Source organism: Bufo bufo, chromosome 3 (genome assembly GCF_905171765.1).
Source record: "Bufo bufo chromosome 3, aBufBuf1.1, whole genome shotgun sequence".
NCBI classification, from domain to species: Eukaryota; Metazoa; Chordata; class Amphibia; order Anura; family Bufonidae; genus Bufo; species Bufo bufo.
In genome coordinates this window covers 397091184-397109870 of record NC_053391.1, presented here as the reverse complement: position 1 = coordinate 397109870, position 18687 = coordinate 397091184, and positions in this window count along the sequence as shown.

The following is an 18687-nucleotide window of genomic DNA, read 5'->3' as shown; positions in this document are numbered from 1 at the left end:
ATTATGCCAACATAAAGTAGACATATAAGGAATGTTGATTGTTAAATTTTATTAGATATTACTATCTGTCTTTAAAGTAGAGAAAGTCAAATTTTGAAAATTGTGAATTTTTTTCTAATTTTCTGTAAATTTAGATTTTCTTTAATAAATAAAGGAAAAAAATATTGTTGCAAATTTACCGGTAACATGAAATACAATATTTCACCAGAAAACAATCTCAGAATCGGTTAGATAAATAAATTTGCAATTAGATTTGCAAAAATAGGCCTAGGCAGGAAGGTGAAAACTAGCCTGCTGTAGAAGGGGTTAAAGGGGTTGTCCGGGTTCAGAGCTGAACCTGGACACCTCCATTTTCACCCAGGAAGCCCCCCTGACTTGAGCATCGGAGCAGTTCATGCTCTCCTTTGCCGGAGTGTGTGTGTGTGTGGCAGTCCCAGTCCTCCTGTGTGAAAGGAGGCTGCGGCACATTAGTTCCGATGGAGTTTCTGCCTGTGGCATGGCTCCAAAGGAACATAGTGTAATTTTTATAAACTCCAATGATAATGCATTGATCTATTGATTGCTTGCCATAGTTCCCTCGGGGAACTATAAAAAAGTGTAACAAAAAATAAATAAAAATGTTTTTAAAAATATAAAAAAAAGTAAATATAAAAATTCAAAACACCCCCCTTTCCCCAAAGTACATTTAAAAAAAAAAAACATTATGGGTATCACCACGTGCGAAAACACCTGTTCTACTAAAATATAAAAATATTTATCCCATATGGCAAACGGCGAAATGGAAGAAAGTACAAATGTCCAATACGTTGTTTTTTATATCGCTTCACCTCCCACAAAAAATGGAATAAAAAGTGATCAATAAGTCATACATACCCCAGAATGGTATTAATGAAAAGTACAGATCGCGCTGATGAAAAAGTTGTGGTGGTAAGAATATGGTGATGCAAAGAAAAAATTTGTTTCTTCCAAACTTACATGTGGGGTATTGTAATCTGATCCAGAGAATGGAACTAACAGGTCAGTTTTACCACATAGGAAATGGTGTAAAAAAAAACACTGAGGTGGAATAGTGTTTCTTTTATAATTCCGCCCCATTTGGAATTTTTTCCCCACTTCCCACTACATTGAATGCAACCGTCATTGGTGCCATTAGAAAGTACAACTTGTCCTGCAAAAAATAAACCCTCATACGGCTGTGAAAGATGTGAGCATGTTGCCCATCTGAAAACTCGTGTTAGAGATCTGTAAGAGCAAAATGCAACATTGAGGGCGATTGACAATCTTGAGAGGAGCATGCTGCTCACTGAGTAAGCAGTTGGTGGGGTAGATATGGAGGTGGAGCAACACGAACAGGCATGTAGCTGGGATTATGTATTTAGAGGGAGTAGAAAGGTATCTAAGAAGAGGAAGGCCAATCCTGTTTCTGTGCTTCCAAGCAAAATTGCCAAGTTGAGCAATGATGCAAGGGTGTCAGTTTCAGAAATGACAGCCCTAGCAGATACTGTTGTCCCTAACAGCCAGGAGAACAGCCCAGCTAGTAGTCGGGGGGATGGTAGTGCAGGTAGGCCTAGAGAGTTAGTGGTTATAGGGGATTCTATAATCAGGAAGATGGATAGATAATTTGTCGCCAAGAACGGGTGGATAAACTACTGGGAGGGGCTGGGGATGACCCAGCTGTCGTGGTCCATGTTGGTACCAATGACAAAATAAATGGTAGGTGGAAGGTCCTTAAGAGTAATTCTAAACAACTAGGCTCCAAGCTGAATGGAAGGACCTCCTAGGCAGTGTTCTCTAGAATACTGCCTGTGCCATGTGCCATGTGGGAGCTTAGGGAGTTAAATGCATGGCTTAAGTCTTGGTGTAGGGCAGAAGGGTTTGGGTTCCTAGACCACTAGGCTGACTTTTCACTGGGGTACAAACTGTTTTCCACAGATAATTTGCACCTCAATGGAAGGGGATCTGCTGTGTTGGGGGAGATAATTATGGCTTGGGTGGCATTGCATTTAAACTAGGGATAAGGGAGGATTGTATGGCTATAAATTTGGAGGTAGACCAGTTAGAGAGGGGTCAGAATATATTGGTGGGGGGAATGGATGGTGGGGGAGTATTAGAAAAGTAAATAAGGAAATCCGTCAGTTACAAACCAACTCTGAAGGTGGAAAAAAATGATCATAAAGAATCAAAAAATAACTTTCCTAAAAGTGTAAAACGTGATGACAACTTAAAATGTATGTTCACAAATGCCAGAAATCGAGCAAGGAAAATGAGAGATCTTAAGGCCTTGGTACTGAAGAAACATATTGATGTAGTCGCTGAGACATGGCTGGACTCTTCTCATGATTAGGCTGTAAATCTTCAAGGTTTTACACTCTTTAGAAACAATAGGGCTAAATGCAAAGGTCGTGGTGTATGTATGTTAGGAGTGATATGAAAGTAAATGTGAAAGAAACAATTGTGAATGAAGGTTGTGAGGATGGAATTACAAAGAGATGAAAATAATGAAAAAAAAATTCATGGTGTGATCTATAGACCCCCCTTCCCCCAATATCACTGAGGAGATAGAAGATCAACTGTGGCAAAACCAACCTCGCCACTGGGTGCTGGAGAAGCCTGGTTGCCAGCCTCTTGCCCCAGGATTATGGGCCCTCTCATCAGCCCATGCTAAACTTAAACCCCATGGTGATTTGACTGTGTTTGTGGCATCTGAGCGCTGTTCGGATATATTGAGCGCTCAGATCCAAGCCATCTGGGGATAAGTTGAATGTGGGGGTTCTGTTCAGTTTGATAGGAGTTATGTATTTTTGTGTAGTTTTGCTGTTGTGAATAGAGGTATTTTCTGTACCTAGTTGGCTTACCACACCCAGTTAAGCCAATTATCTCACACAGCCTAACTCTGGAAAAACTGGTTTTGGGCAGAAAAGCCATGCTTCCTTTGTTCCTTTGTTGTGGACTTTTACTTTTGAACCCCTAGTCTGATTCGTGCCATTTTGGGATATGTTAAATGTCTATGTTTACTGTAATGGTTGTGACATTGTATATTTGAGTAGTGATGTCTGTCCTATTGTCTCCACGTGCGTATTGGCAATTTCCCTTTTGTTCTGAGAGATAATTGAATTACTCCTCGGTTGTCTCCAGGACAGAAGACATTGTGTATTATCCTGCCTGTGATAATTACATCAACCCATTGTGTAAGGTAATTGTATCACAGGCAGAGGGGAGGATTTTGTGTGGGAGTGTTTTACTGTATTGTACGTGTTTATTGGTTGTTTTTACAAAACCCTGTGGGTGGTACTAATGTGTAACAATGTTATATAAGAACAATAAACACACAGCTCTGGCTGTCCACTGCTTTACCCTCAACATGGAGCTTGGTCTCGTTCTTGGGGGGATTCACTGTATGCTGTTAGAGACTGATTGCTAGGAGTGTAAGCTGCTTGGGTGTGTTTCCTATTCGTCTGCTAGCAGCTATTCGTGAGGTTCCGTTCGGGAGTTTGGAGTATTCCCTTGTATGCCGTTACATCAACTGTATGCGCAAATGGAATCAGCTGCGCAGGTTGGCTTAGTGGTAATAATGGGAGATTTTAACTATCCAAACATAGATTGGGAACATGATTCTGCTTCTACTACAAAAGCGAGAAAATTCTTCAGCTTTTTGCGCCATAATTTTATGGGCAAGTTTGTACAAGATCCTACTAAAGGCGATGCTCTTCTGGATCTAGTAATTTCTAACAATGCAGAGTTTGTGAGAAGAGTCAATTTCCATGAAAACCTTGGTAACAGTGACCATAATATAATTATATTCCAACTAACTGAAAAACAAACTCAGATCGGTAGGGCAAAAACACTTAATTTGAAAAAGGTGAATTTCCCAGGGTTGAGCGCTGCACGACTGGGAGCAACTATTGTCACATAATGACACTAATGCTAAATGGGAGTGCTTTAAATCTACTTTGGGTAAGTCCAAGCAAATACAATTAAACTCCACATGGCTTAAAATAGTGTGAAAAGGACAATAAATGACAAAGAGAGGGCCTTTAAGAAATACAAATCTGAGGGGTCAGCTGTAGCCTTTAAAAAGTATAAATAAGACAAAATAAATTATGTAAGGGGGTAATAAAATCAGCGAAAAATACACAATGAAATACAGGTGGCCAAAGAAAGTAAGACCAACCCCAAAACAACTTTGAATACATAAATGCAAAAAAACAAGGCCCCGGGTCCAGATGGATTACACCCTAAAGTTCTAAAGAAGCTCAGTTCATTTATTGCTTTGCCTCTGTTCATAATATTTGCAGATTTTTTAATGACAGGCATTGTACTAAGGGACTGTTGCAAGGCAAATGTGGTGACCATTTTCAAAAAAGGGTGCTAGGTCTTCACCAGGAAATTATAGACCAGTAAGAATAACATCCATAGTGGGAAAAATATTTGAGGGCCTTATACGGGACTACATACAGGATTATGTAACTGTCAATAATATAATGTCACGGACGTTCCCGTGGCAGGTACCAGGAGATCGGAGAGACTTGCAACACGTGGGTTAAATTGACAAGTAGCCGCTTCTTACTCTTGGAGGTGCGGTTTATAGATTTTCTTCCTGCCTTCTAACTAGCTGTTCGGTTGTACTCTGTGGTGCTTCTGCAGTTGCCACTTTTTTACTTTCAGATAAGTCTTGTCTTTTCTTATTGTTTTATGTTTGTTATATTCCCTGTTGTTTGTATCTGGGCCTGAGACAGAGCCTTCCTTTCATCCATCTGGGGAGAAATGGGTTGTCTCTGGTCCTAACCTTATTCCAGGGCCTTATAGGGATATAAGGGCCTAGGTATACAGCATATGAATATTCCTACTGTCATGCCCCACTCTGACGAGGTGCGGCGGTCGGCCAGGATAGCAGCACGAGTTTAGTGGTTGTTTTGGAGCCGTGCTGGATCCGCCTCTCATCAGGTGCACTGGGTGGGGTCATTAGTTTAAATAGCACACTAGCCCAGTGCCCTGAGCGGATTATACTAATCATTGTGGTCTTGGAAGCTAGGAAGGAAGGTTGGCTGTCTGCTCCAGCTCAGGAAGATAAGTGTTATTTCAAGTTTGGTTGTTTTGTGTCATCTATCCGATCCAGGTTCTGTGCTTTCAGGCTGCTCCTATTTCCCTACTTCAACATCTCAGGGAATTCAGGGTTTTGTCAGCCCAGGCACGGGGACACCTCATACCTACCTTAAAGGTCTGTAGGTAAGCTGAGCAGTGCAGGGAAAAAAGTCAGGGATTAGTTAGGAGGTGACCCTTCCCCTGTCTCTCGCCCAGAGCCTGGTTGGTGCGTTATCTGTTAGACTGAGTGCGCGCGCGCCGTGACACCTACCTTCAAGGTCTATTCATATTGATAGGTGGTTAGGGCCCGGATTAGGGTTGTTTAGGAGGTGACCTGATTCTTCCCTAGTTTCCTGGCCCAGTTACTGTTCCCCTTTTCTCCTGCGTTTAGTGTGGAGTTTTTCCCCCACACTGATCGTGACATATAATAAGTGATAGCCAACATGGTTTTACTAAGAACAGAAAAGTATCCAAAGAGTTGTGGTCAATGATTCCTAGTCTGAATGGTCCTCGGTTATAAGTGGTGTACCCCAAGGTTCGGTGCTGGGTCCTCTATTATTTAACTTATTCATTAATGACATAGAGGATGGGATTAATAGTGCTGTTTCTATTTTTGCAGATGACACCAAACTTTGTAATACGGTATAGTGGAAGTGGAAGATGTTAATAAGTTACAAGCTGACTTGGACAAACTTACTGTTTGGGCCTCCACTTGGCAAATGAGTTTCAATATAGATAAATGTAAAGTTATACACCTCGGGGCTAATAATCTGCATGCAGCATATGTCCTAGGGAGAGTAAAACTGGGAGAGTCACTGGTTGAGAAGGATCTGGGTGTATTAGTAGATCATAGACTAATTAATAGCATGCAATGCCAGTCAGCTACCTCTAAGGCCAACAGAATTTTGTCTTGTATGAAAAAGGTACGGACTTGCAGGGACAGGGATGTAATATTGTGAGTATACAAAGGTTTGGTAAGGCCTCACCTGGAATACGCGGTTCAGTTCAGGGCACCAGTTCATAAAAAGGATGCCCTGGAGTTAGAAAAAGTGCAAAAGGAGAGCAACTAAACTCATAAAGGGCCTGGAAGATCTTAGCTATGAGCAAAAATTAAACAAATTTAATTTGTTTAACCTTGAAAAAAGACATCTAAGGGGGGACATGATTAACCTATACAAATATATAAATGGACCATACAAAAAATATCGAGGGAAGCTATTCTGTGTTAAACCCCCTAAAAAAAAATAGGGGCCACTCCCTACACCTGGAGAAAAAAAAGATTCAGTCATAAGAGGCGGCAAGCATTCTTTACAGTAAGGGCTGTGAATCTCTGGATTAGCCTGCCACAGGAGCTGGTCACAGCAAATATAGTAGATGGCTTCAAAAAAGGTTTAGATTACTTTATTTCAAAATAATTGTAGAGTAGGAGACACTTGCGCTGCCGTAGGGTACTCACTGTCACTGTTGTGTTCACCAGAGATGCTGCTGCCTGGTATTGGGGGTGAGTGTCCCGCCTAATCTCACAATTGGTAAGTCACTAAACCTGCTGGTAGAATACCGGCGCTGGCATAGTGAGGATAAAAAGATAATACATATAAATATACAGGGCTCTAATTAGGGCATACAATGATATTTCCTAATAGCTGGTGGCAGTATCACTACCTGTATTAGTTGGCGATCGTTCAGTAGTGTGGTCCTGTTGTTCCAAGCAGCGCTGTACAGATCTAGCAGAACGCTTCTTGCTCTAACTCACACCTCGCGCGCTGCTTCGGCCGGTAGCAAGCACACACGCGGAGGAGCCTGCAGGGATGAGTCCAGGAGCGTCTTCGTGTGACATCACAACTTCGCTCTGGGTGCCTCCAAAGGACAAATTTCCGTCCAACGCGTTTCTGAACCTACGGGTTTCTTCGTCAGGGATAATTCATGTTACAAGTCCTATGGGTTAAATAGCCTTCCTGTTCCCATAGTAATTCCTGCAGTGTTTACTTAGATTAATAGGGACACACTACCATTTACTGTGGATCATCCTAGCCAGTTATTACATAGGGTCTGTACCTTTATTTAAATGCAAATAGTTCGATCTCCTCATTAAGACCCTTTGGCACTAAGCAGTTTAATCTGAAAATCCACTTGCTTTCGCAGCGTGACATTTGCTCAATATAATTCCCACCCCTCACATCTACTTTAACCCTTTCAATGCCGCCAAACAATGAGCCTACAAAGGAACTACCATGACATTCTGTATAATGCTTGGACAATGGGTGTCCATCAAATTTTTTATTGATGTTATTGATATGTTCATTAATTCTAGTCCTCAACTGGCGTTTAGTCCTACCCACATAAATTTTCTGACAGGGGCATTTAATAAGATTATCGAAATATGTTGATATCGTATTGCAGAAGCACGTACAGGAATTACCAGCATACATTAAGGATACTAAACATATCTTACAATTATTAAACAAAATTGAATGGTGTGAAAATTATATCCTGGGCACTTTGGATGTCACCTCGCTGTATACCATCATAGAAAATACGAAAGGCAGGGAGGCTACAGAATACTTTTTAAGGAAGAATGGAAAAATACCTGACGAACAGGTGGACTTCATAGGGCAATGTATTAACTTTATTTTAACACATAACTATTTTAAGTATGAAAATAAATTTTACCTCCAGATGTGGGGGACCGCTATGGGGACTCGATTCGCAAATCTGTATTTGGGAAGGTGGGAGGAGTCCACCATCTACTCCACTGGTGAGCTCGGTGCGGATCTAGTCCTCAAGAAAAGATTCATTGATGATGTGTGTGGCGAAACCAACCTCGCCACTGGGTTTTAGAGGGGCCTGTTTGCCAGCCTCTTGCCCCAGGATTATGGGCCCTCTCATCAACCCATGCTAAACTTAAACCCCATGGCGATTTGACAGTGTTTGTGGCATCTGAGCGCTGTTCGTATATACCATATTTTTCGCCCTATAAGACGCACCGGCCCATAAGACGCACCTAGGTTTTTGAGGAGGAAAATAAGAAAAAAAATATTTTAAACCAAAAGGTGTGCTTTTGGTGGGTTTTGAACTAATTGTGGTCTGTGGATGGCACTGTTATGGGGGCATCTGTGGGTGACGCACTGTTATGGGGGATCTGTGGGTGACGCACTGTTATGGGGGATCTGTGGGTGACACTTATGGGGGATCTGTGGCTGACACTTATGGGGGATCTGTGGCTGACACTTATGGGGGATCTGTGGGTGAAACTTATGGGGGATCTGTGGGTGACACTTATGGGGGATCTGTGGGTGACACTTATGGGGGATCTGTGGGTGGCTCTTATTGGGGTCTCTGGATGGCACTGTTATGGGGATCTGTGTATGACAGTTATGGGGGGGATCTGTGGATGACACATATATAGCATCTTATGCTATGTGTCATCCACAGACCCCTCCATAACAGTGTCCCTGTAGTGAATGACCCTCAATACAGGGGGTGGGGGTCGCATCTGCTTTTATAATGACAGCGGGGCCCGTGCAGTGACTGTATTCTACTACATGGGCCCAGCTCACTGTATATTATCGTATCTGTAATAGTTAATTGTTATGTATATAATCGCATAATCAGCGCATGTATACTTACAACTACAAGCGCTCGGTAGCAGAGAGGAGGGAGGAGGCAGGCCGGGAGGACGGGCGCTGGCAGCGTGAGTCACTACGTCATATGCCCACGCCGCCTGCTTCATTCATAATGTGGGCAGCGCAGGCGCGTGACGTAGTGACTAACTCTGCCAGCGCCCGTCCTCCCGGCCTGCCTCCTCCCTCCTCTCTGCTACCGAGCGCTTGTAGTTGTAAGTATACAGGCGCTGATTATGCGATTATATACATAGCAATTAACTATTACAGATATGATTATACAGTGAGCGGGGCCCGTGTAGTAGAATACAGTCAGTGCACGGGCCCCGCTGTCATTATAAAAGCAGATGCCGGCCCCCAGCCCCTCTTCCCTCACAGCTGATACACCCGCCGTGTGGCATCGGTGTATCATGGAAAATTCTGCAAAATCAGCAGCATTCGCCCCATATACGCACTGCTATTTTCTCCCCACTTTTGGGGGGGAAAAAGTGCGTCTTATAGGGCGAAAAATACGGTATTGAGCGCTCAGATCCAAGCCATTTGGGGATAAGTTGAATGTGGGGGTTCTGTTCAGTTTGATAGGAGTTATGTATTTTTATGTAGTTTTGCTGTTGTGAATAGAGGTATTTTCTGTACCTAGTTGGCTTACCACACCCAGTTAAGCCAATTATCTCACACAGCCTAACTCTGTAAAAACTGGTTTTGGGCAGAAAAGCCATGCTTCCTTTGTTCACAAAGGACTTTTACTAACTTTTGAACCCCTGGTCTAATTCGTGCCATTTTGGGATATGTTAAATGTTTGTGTTTACTGTAATGGTTGTGACATTGTATATTTGAATAGTGATGTCTGTCCTATTGTCCGCACGTGTGTATTGGCGATTTCCCTTTGTCCTGAGAGATAATTGACTTACTACTCGGTTGTCTCCAGGACAGAAGACATTGTGTATTCTCCTGCCTGTGATAATTACATCAACCCATTGTGTAAGGTAATTGTATCACAGGCAGAGGGGAGGATTTCGTGTGGGAGTGTTTTACTGTATTGTACGTGTTTATTGGTTGTTTTACAAAACCCTGTGGGTGGTACTAGTGTGTAACAATGTTATATAAGAACAATAAACGCAACAGCTCTGGCTGACCACTGCTTGACCCTCAACACGGAGCCTCGTTTTGTTCTTGGGGGGATTCACTGTATGCTGTTAGAGACTGATTGCTAGGAGTGTAAGCCGCTTGGGTGCGTTTCCTATTCGTCTGCTAGCAGCTATTCGTGAGGTTCCGTTCGGGAGTTTGGAGCATTGCCTTGTATGCCGTTACAATGTGGTTTTTATCTGGAAGGGAGGGGAATTGCGTTTGAATCAAATTTTAGATAATTTCAATAAAAATAAATTTTACTTGCATTTTACATCAACTTGGAGTCAGCAACAGATACATTTTTGGGACTTACCAATTTTTATAGAGAATGGCCATATGCAAATGAGAACATTCCATAAACCTACAGATTGTAATAGTTTTATACCGTTGGAAAGCTGTCATTTGTCAACCTGGCTGACAAATATTCCCAGGAGCCAATTATATCAGGACCCGTAGAAATTGTAGCAATATGGTGCATTTTGAGGAGGAAACAATAGAGTTTAATAGGAAATTCATTGAAAAAGGTTATAAATTGATCGATCTAGAACCGGCTGTGGAGAAAGTAAAAAAGATAGATCACAGAGAACTATTAATAAATAAACCTATTATTAAAGAACAAGAATCCCCAGCATTAATGAGTAAGGGAGTAAAGAATATAAATACAAATATAAAAGAAAACAATAACACCTTTAATTGATAGGTGAGAGAATCCCCAAAGCACCAACCTTCATTTTTAGAAGAGCTCAGTACCTAGCAAATCTGATAGCTCCTTCTGTCAAAATTGATAAAAAAGAAAAATAATATAGAGAAAAATGGAATTAATTTTTCCTGTAAAATGTGTAAAAACTGTAGGGTGACCCAGCAGTATAATCCCGTTCTGGAAATAGGAGATGATCTATCCACCCACACAATCAAAAATTGCATCACTTGTGACACAAAGGGGGTTATATATTTTATTAAATGCCCCTGTCAGAAAATTTATGTCGGTAGGACTAAACGCCAGTTGAGGACAAGAATTAATGAACATATCAATAACATCAATAAAAAATTTAATGGACACCCATTGTCCAAGCATTATACAGAATATCATGGTAGTTCCTTTGTAGGCTCATTGTTTGGCGGCATTGAAAGGGTTAAAGTAGATGTGAGGGGTGGGAATTATATTGAGCAAATGCCACGCTGCAAAAGCAAGTGTATTTTTAGATTAAACAGCTTAGTGCCAAAGGGTTTTAATCAGGAGATCGAACTATTTGCATTTAAAGAGGACCTTTCACCGATCCTGACATTGTGAACTAAATATCATGACATATACAGTGGCACCCAGGGATCTCACTGCACTTACTATTATCCCTGGGCGCCTCTCCGTTCTCCCGTTATGTCCTCCGGTATGTTCGGGGACTTGGTTATAGTAGGCGGAGTTTGGCCTTGTTCTGCTGGGCGTCTCCTTCTCCTAGGCTGTAGCGCTGGCCAATCGCATCGCAGAGCTCACAGCCTGGGAGGTTTTTTTCTCCCAGGCTGTGAGCTCTGCGCTGCGATTGGCCAGCTCTACATCCTAGAAGAAGGAGACGCCCTTAAGTCTCTGCCTACTATAACCAAGTCCCCGAACATACCGGAGGACATAACAGGAGAACGGAGTGGCGCCCAGGGATAATAGTAAGTGCAGTGAGATCCCTGGGCGCCGCTGTATATGTCATGATACTTAGTTCACAATGTCAGGATCGGTAAAAGGTCCTCTTTAAATAAAGGTACAGACCCTATGTAATAACTGGCTAGGATGATCCACAGAAAAAAATGGTAGTGTGTCCCTATTAATCTAAGTAAACACTGCAGGAATTACTATGGGATCAGGAAGGCTATTAAACCCATAGGACTTGTAACATGAATCATCCCTGACGAAGGAACCCGTAGGTTCAGAAACGCTTTGGACGGAAATTTGTCCTTTGGAGGCACCCAGAGCGAAGTTGTGACGTCACACGAAGACGCTTCTGGACTCATCCCAGCAGGCTCCTCCAGGCGTGTGCTTGCTACCGGCAGGAGCAGCACGCGAGGTGTGAGTTAGAGCAATAAGCGTTCTGCTAGATCTGTACAGCGCTGCTTGGAACAACAGGACCACACTACTGAACGATCGCCAACTAATACAGGTAGTGATACTGCCACCAGCTATTAGGAAATATCATTGTATGTCCTGTGGCAATGTGAACATTGAGGTGTGCAGTAAGGTCACGGGGAAGCAGGATAAAAGGGGTGTTGTGTGCACTGGGAGCGTGTCACCAAGGGGCCCGGCCTTGGTGGAGTAAAAGCCCTAGTTCAGGTGTCCACTAAAGTAGTTGGGGGACACCATGTAGATAGTGTAGCTGGTTCAGCTATTTCAGGGCGGGCTTTTACTGGGAACAGGCAATGTGTTGGGTGGGTGCCTGTTCCCCATGCTCCAGTCCGGGACTTAGGGCATGCTCATGTCCAGGGCTCCTATTTAATCCTGCTACTGGATCTTGGGTGGGGCTCACTCTGGAGTGTTTTGTGAAGCAGAGTTCTGGTGAGGCTCTGTGTGAGTGGTCTCAGCTGGGTTGGCTGAGGGGCCACGAGGCTAGGACTGAATGGCTGAGGAAAACCGCATTTGTGTTCCATGTGTGAACAGGGCTCTCTAGGTGAGTCAGGGATACGCTTATGTGTTTAGTTAGAGCCTAGCCGGGCAAGGGTTTGTTATTTTGTGTGGATGTCACACGTGATAAGTTGAAGCTGCGACTTCATAACCTGTTTTGCTGAAACGTCCGGAATAAAACACGAGTTTGGACATTCTACCCTTGTCTGGTGAAGTAATCTGTGATGGCGACCCCCTAAAAGTAAACGATCCCTTACAGTCCTAATTAGAGCCCTGTATATTTATATGTATTATCCTTTTATTCTCACTATGCCAGGGCCGGTATTCTACCAGCAGGTTTATTTCAAAATAACTTTGACAATGTATAGAACTCATGTTCTACACACCCTTTCCCTTTGGCCCAACCCCCTTTTAAAAGGAAGATGGACATTGATCCAGAGATTTGTTCTGTGGATCAATATAGCAGGATTACCGGTTGGACTTGATGGACTTTTGTCTTTTTCCAACCATAACAACTATGTAACTAAATGCTAGGACTTCCCAGTCCTGGTCTTTGCTTGTATTTCCTGTTTTTACACATTCTTTTGACATTATTTGTCTGTATGTTTGAAATGTTAAAGAAAGAATTTATTAATTTATATAGTAGTAGTATTCAAAATGCTGATTTAGATATGTTCACAAGGTGGATTTCTGGCAAAGATGTTGGTGTGTTTTATATGCCTGTCCTCCGGATAGGTCATCAATATCTCATGTTTGGGGGTCCAACTTCAGTGCTACTTTCTCTTCAAGATTACACTGTGTGTCGTCTTGCTTGCATCGGCGGCACAGTGTAATTACAAGCTGTATTCAAATGAATTGAACAAGCACTTTTAATTACACTGCACCGTCGAGACTTCTGAGACAACACAAAGTGTAATCTTGAAGAGGAAATAGCACTTGTGTAGTGTACGGGGACGGTAATGCCCGTCACTACAAAAGGGTTACTTTGTGTGCTGTCGTGTCCTCTTATTTATGGGGAGGTTGGTTATAAAATGTAATTGAATGTAAGGTTATGTATTTCCCTGTTACTGTGAAACTTGCATGTACAGGCCTGCTAGGGGTGTCATTCCAGCTCTTAGTCACTAGAGGGAGCTAGGGAGCCCTAGTTTATATAAGGCCCAGTCAGGGAAGGGAAAGTCAGTCTAGTCTAGAGTCTAGTCTAAAGTCAGTCTACAGCAGTTGTTGTTTAGACTATGTCAGAGTCAAGTCCAGGCCTGAAGCCTGCGGACCAGGAGAGGGTATTGCAGTCCCTGTAACCGGGTTCCAGATCCAAGGAGAAGGTTCCCCTCCTGAATTTATATATGCAGAAGCAGGAAGACCACTGTTAAACAGCCTGGGAGTTCAGAAGTTTCTAGAGCCTGAGGAAGCTGAGAGAGAGACAGAGGCAAAGCTCAGAAAAGCAAGAGGTACTCAAGACAACAGAGGAGGTACTTAATAATTATAAAGCCAAGGATATACGCCAGAGCTAGGGTATTGGGCCTTGGAGAAGATTTTCTATGTTCCAGGATCAGTCAGGAATAGAGTGCAAGCCCCCTGTACTGCAAGTCCTGTGTTTAACACTCTGAAGTCACCTTGCTATATCTATATTGCCTGCATCAAATGTACTGCAACAAACTGTCTGCAAAGGAACTGCGTTTCCAGCTATGCCCATGTATGATGACTACTAAAGTTTGAGTTCTGCTTTAACATCACGTGGTTCCTCAGTTATTCCTGCTATCAGCAAACGGCGTGCCACCGTTTAATTGGCACTGGCGTCACGAACATTTCCTATCATCACCTGCCCTTGCAGAGAGTCAGCCGTCTCAGGTTAGTGTCTATTGCACTACAACACCCAGGAACATTTCTAAACACAACTTGAGTACGCTGCACTTGTATGAGTGCCACCTCATCTTCAAACAGCTGATTGGCAGGGGTGTCGGCAGTTGGATGCCAACCGATCATATATTGATGACCTATCCTGAGGATAGGTCTTCAATATGTACTCGCTGCACAACCCCTTTAACATAAACTTTGCATTGTTTTTTATGTGTATCTGCACTGTAGCTCATAAGCCTGTCACCCATTTTGGTTTATGTATGGAAACAACAGCTGACGATAATACGTGGATTAATCCCATTGAATGGGGCTAAATCTCATGTGCAGATCCGCAAAATTAACAAATGCTAATCTGCAGCAGAAATGTGAAGGTCATCCTCAAATTTCTGCCTCATATTCTACAGATTCATGTACTAATAGTTCCTAAATATAATGGTTACAGTATTGCTTCACAGGTTCCACAATCTGCCAAAAAAGTCATTGGACCAGATTTATCATTAGCTCAAGTCAGAATAATGGAGTGAAAAAGTCGCGAATTTTTGGCAATCGCTTAAACTGCGCAAAAATTTGCGACTTTTTTCTGCTCTGCACTATGCTCGCCAGTTTTCTGAAAGTGGGCGTGTTTTCTTATGTAAATGAATTTCTAGACAGATTTACTATTGGGACTATTTAAAAAGTCGCAAAAAAGGCACAAAAAATGCGCAATTTCACTCCAGTGAAACATGCAACTTTTTTGTAAAGACGTGCGACTTTTTCGTAAAGATGTGTGACTTTTGTAAAGCTGCTTACTGACGGATAAACTGCTACCGACAAACCACATTTATTACAGTCTTAAAGGGCCGATCATAAATCTGACTTGGCTAAAACTGACTTTAGCCATATGTGAAAGTGGAGTGAGCTGTCAGAGTAATGATAAATCTGGCCCATTATCTCTTGTAAAACAGTCTGTGATGAGAGTGGATGATGATGGGTGTTGTGCTTAAAATGACCATTCTCCTTCAGTATTTTCTGATAGAGGGCAGAATTCATAGTTCCATCAATTACGACAAGTCGCCCAGGTCCTGCAGAAGCAAAGCAGCCCCAGACCACACCACTATCGCCATCCCTTGGATAAATGATCAATTCAATTCTAGTAGGCCAGCTTCTCCTGAGAAGGTTCACCACTGTTCTATGTTTTCTCCATTTATGGATAATTGTCCTCACTATGGAGCAGGGGCTGTAAAGCTGAGATTGCTGGTCACTGTGCTGACTAAGTGTGCTTATAAGAAGTAGTGAAGTAGTGACCTCACAGAAGATCTGGATAAGGTCTCTTTGAGAAGGAGCTCAAACATGTGCTTCCTTCCTCGACAGTCTAGCCCCCCCCCCCCCCCCCCTTCCTGGCAGGAAGCAGGACCAGCCCACTCTTACCAAGAGGGGGGGAACAGAGTGGCTAACCCTGTCACTGCCAACCATACCTCTTTATCTGGTGTACATGCATATAACAATTACAATGCAACACATTACAATGCAATATCTGACACAATGTATAACAATTGCAGATACCCCCAGGTCTGGAGTACTGTACTTACTTGTACCTAAGTTGTTGAAAGGATTTGACTATATTGCCGGATCATACCTTGCCCATATAATAGCACAGGGAAGAAAGAGTAACTCGGCAAGGGGAGGATTATCCCACAATGGAATGTAAATATTAAACCCTATCCTACAGCCAAAGTAGCAAGCCACGGTCCAAACTAAGATAACCTGCCTTAATGTAAGGTGAGTAATAAATAAAGGAAGCTTTAATAATATGTAGATTTTTCTTAAGAAATGAAAAGGAATATACTGTACACAGAGGACAGTTGTACTAAGCATAAAACCTTAAAGGGAACCTGTCATGTGGATATTTGATTATAATCTAACTAATTATATACAATCATTAACTACTAAAAAGTACCTTAGATGTATTCACTTACTGGTGTGACAGATGGTTACCTCATAATATACACACAAAGATGCCACATGCCGCATGCTAATGAGCTGATTTGAGTCCCGCGTGATGTCATTGAGTCCAGCGTTTATTTAATTCAGAGATATAGCCACTCCCCTGCCCACCTGCTGCTGATTCATATGGAAAATAACTGTCAATCAGCAGCAGGTAGGCGGGGAGAGTCAGGAGCTCATGAATATTCATGACTCATCATTATCAGCTGGAGCTTTTCAATACAAGATGTTGGCAGATTGACTGGGTCAATTATAGAAAGTGACCCAGCATTTTGCAAAGAGAATCAGTCACTTATTTATGTTGCCCTTAGTTAGGACACCATAAAACTGGTGACAGGTTCCCTTTAAGGGGTCTCAGGCAGGGACTGACAGAAGTCATCTCGACCATGCATATCTTATTTTTGACTGACAAAGTCTAGTTGGGGCAGGAAGTTGACAGCATAAAAATCAGAAACTGATCTGGATAAGTGTATTCCCAGCTCCATTGAAGGGGGTGAGACACTGCTAACTGGAATGGTGCTCCTATATCAATTGGCCAGATTAGACCTATTCCAATTGATTTTATTATGCCATATCTTCTCTTTATATGTAGAACTGATGGAAAGGCTTAGGAAAGACTAAATACAGAAGAGTGTCATCTGTATAAAGACTGATTTTTTTCCACCAACATACGAATTCAATAAATTAGCAGTGGTGAAAGAGTTGGATTGTGACAGTGGAAGCCTGCAAGCAAACACGCTAGTCTCCACCCATGGTTGCTTGCAGCTGCACCTGGGCACTGGCCAGGATTCTGCTTCCAGAAACCCTTGAGCAAGAAGGGCAGGTACAGCGATGTGTATCTGTAATGCAGAAGCACAGAAGCAAGTGAATCCGCATTGACGTGAGGGCTTGGCGCTCCCCTTGAGGCAAGGACAGTGCATCTGACACTCTTAAAGCCCTAGCCATAGCCTCTGGATGCTGAGGGGCCCCATTGGGGCATACGCAGTGTTCTGTCGATGCAAATTTGCAAGGTTGCTAGTTTTCTAAAGGCTGCCCCTTTGATTTGCAATTGGACAGACCTGCCAATTCAATCAATTAGCATCATCATGAATGGGTTGGATTGAGACAGAGGAATCCTGCAAGCAGGCACCCTAGTCTGCACACACACTTGTGTGCAGCTGCACTGGAGTGCCGGGATGGATCCAGCAGGAAAGGCAGTTGAGGAGGTCCTGGGGAAAGTGTGGTACCAGCAAAGTGCATGGATCAGACAGATCAGGCTTCTTCTTAATCTCTCTGGCCAAAACATCCATTGAACTTATGATATCCCAAGGAAGGGGGAGGCTGCAAACTCTAAACTTTTGTGACTCTGTAATGCAGGCACCAAGAAGAAACAACCAGAAAGGTTCTGCACCTGTGGTGGCTGCTTGGTGCTCCCGGGCATTTCCCAAGCCCAGAGGCCCATCCTGTCACAAGGTAGTGAGTTAGCTTGTTTGTTCTATGCTTACCAAAAGTCATGTGGCAGGATTTCAATCTGCACAAAACCCTCTTCCAATGGACCTGGTGAATAAAGTCATCGTCCTTGGATGCTAAAGGGCCTCACTGTGACACGAACAGTGTTCCTTCCGTCTATGCAATTTTCATACTGAGTTTCTGAAGGATGCCACTTTGATTAGCAGTTTGGAAGACTTGTCAACCCAATGAATTAGCACTGTCATGAATGGTTTGGATTGTGAAGGCAGAAGCTCATAAGCAGGTACCCTAGTCTCTGTGCCTGGTTGCTTGGAGCTGCACCAGAGCACCGGGCTGAATCATGCTTTAGGTAAACTTGGGCAGGTGCAGCAGTCCTTGGGGAAGAGCGGTACCAGCAAAGTGAGTGGAATGGACAAATCAGGTTTGTTTTCCATCTTCCTGGCTCAAAAAATCATTCAATATGTAGCATTCCACAAATGGGGTCAGGGGAGAGGGTGGGGGTCTGGCTGAGCCAAAGACACAAAACGGATGTATTCCAGCAACATCTTGCTAAGCAAGAACAAGGCATGGTCTTGAACCAGCGGTAGCAACTTGAAGCCAGGGAGGGTGCATGTGGGCACTCCCCCAGAACAGAGGGCCTTCATGTCCCAAATGGTTGAGGAGGCTTGTTGGTTCTGTGCTTGCCAATATATGCTGCAGCAGAATTTAAATCTGCAAAAACAGCATTATCAGACCACTACCTTCCCTCTATGGACACACACCCTCCGCCGACACAAACATACACACTCTCTCCTGCTGATGAAACCAGGGTGGTAGGCAGCAAGCACCCTTTGTGATGTAATCATTCCTGGAAGCTGAAAAGGCCTCTTGTGACATGAGCAGTGTTCTGTCTATGCAAATTTTCATGGATGGGTTGGAGTTGGAGAGCGGATGCTCGTAAGCAGGCACCCTAGTTTCTAGACACGTGTTTGC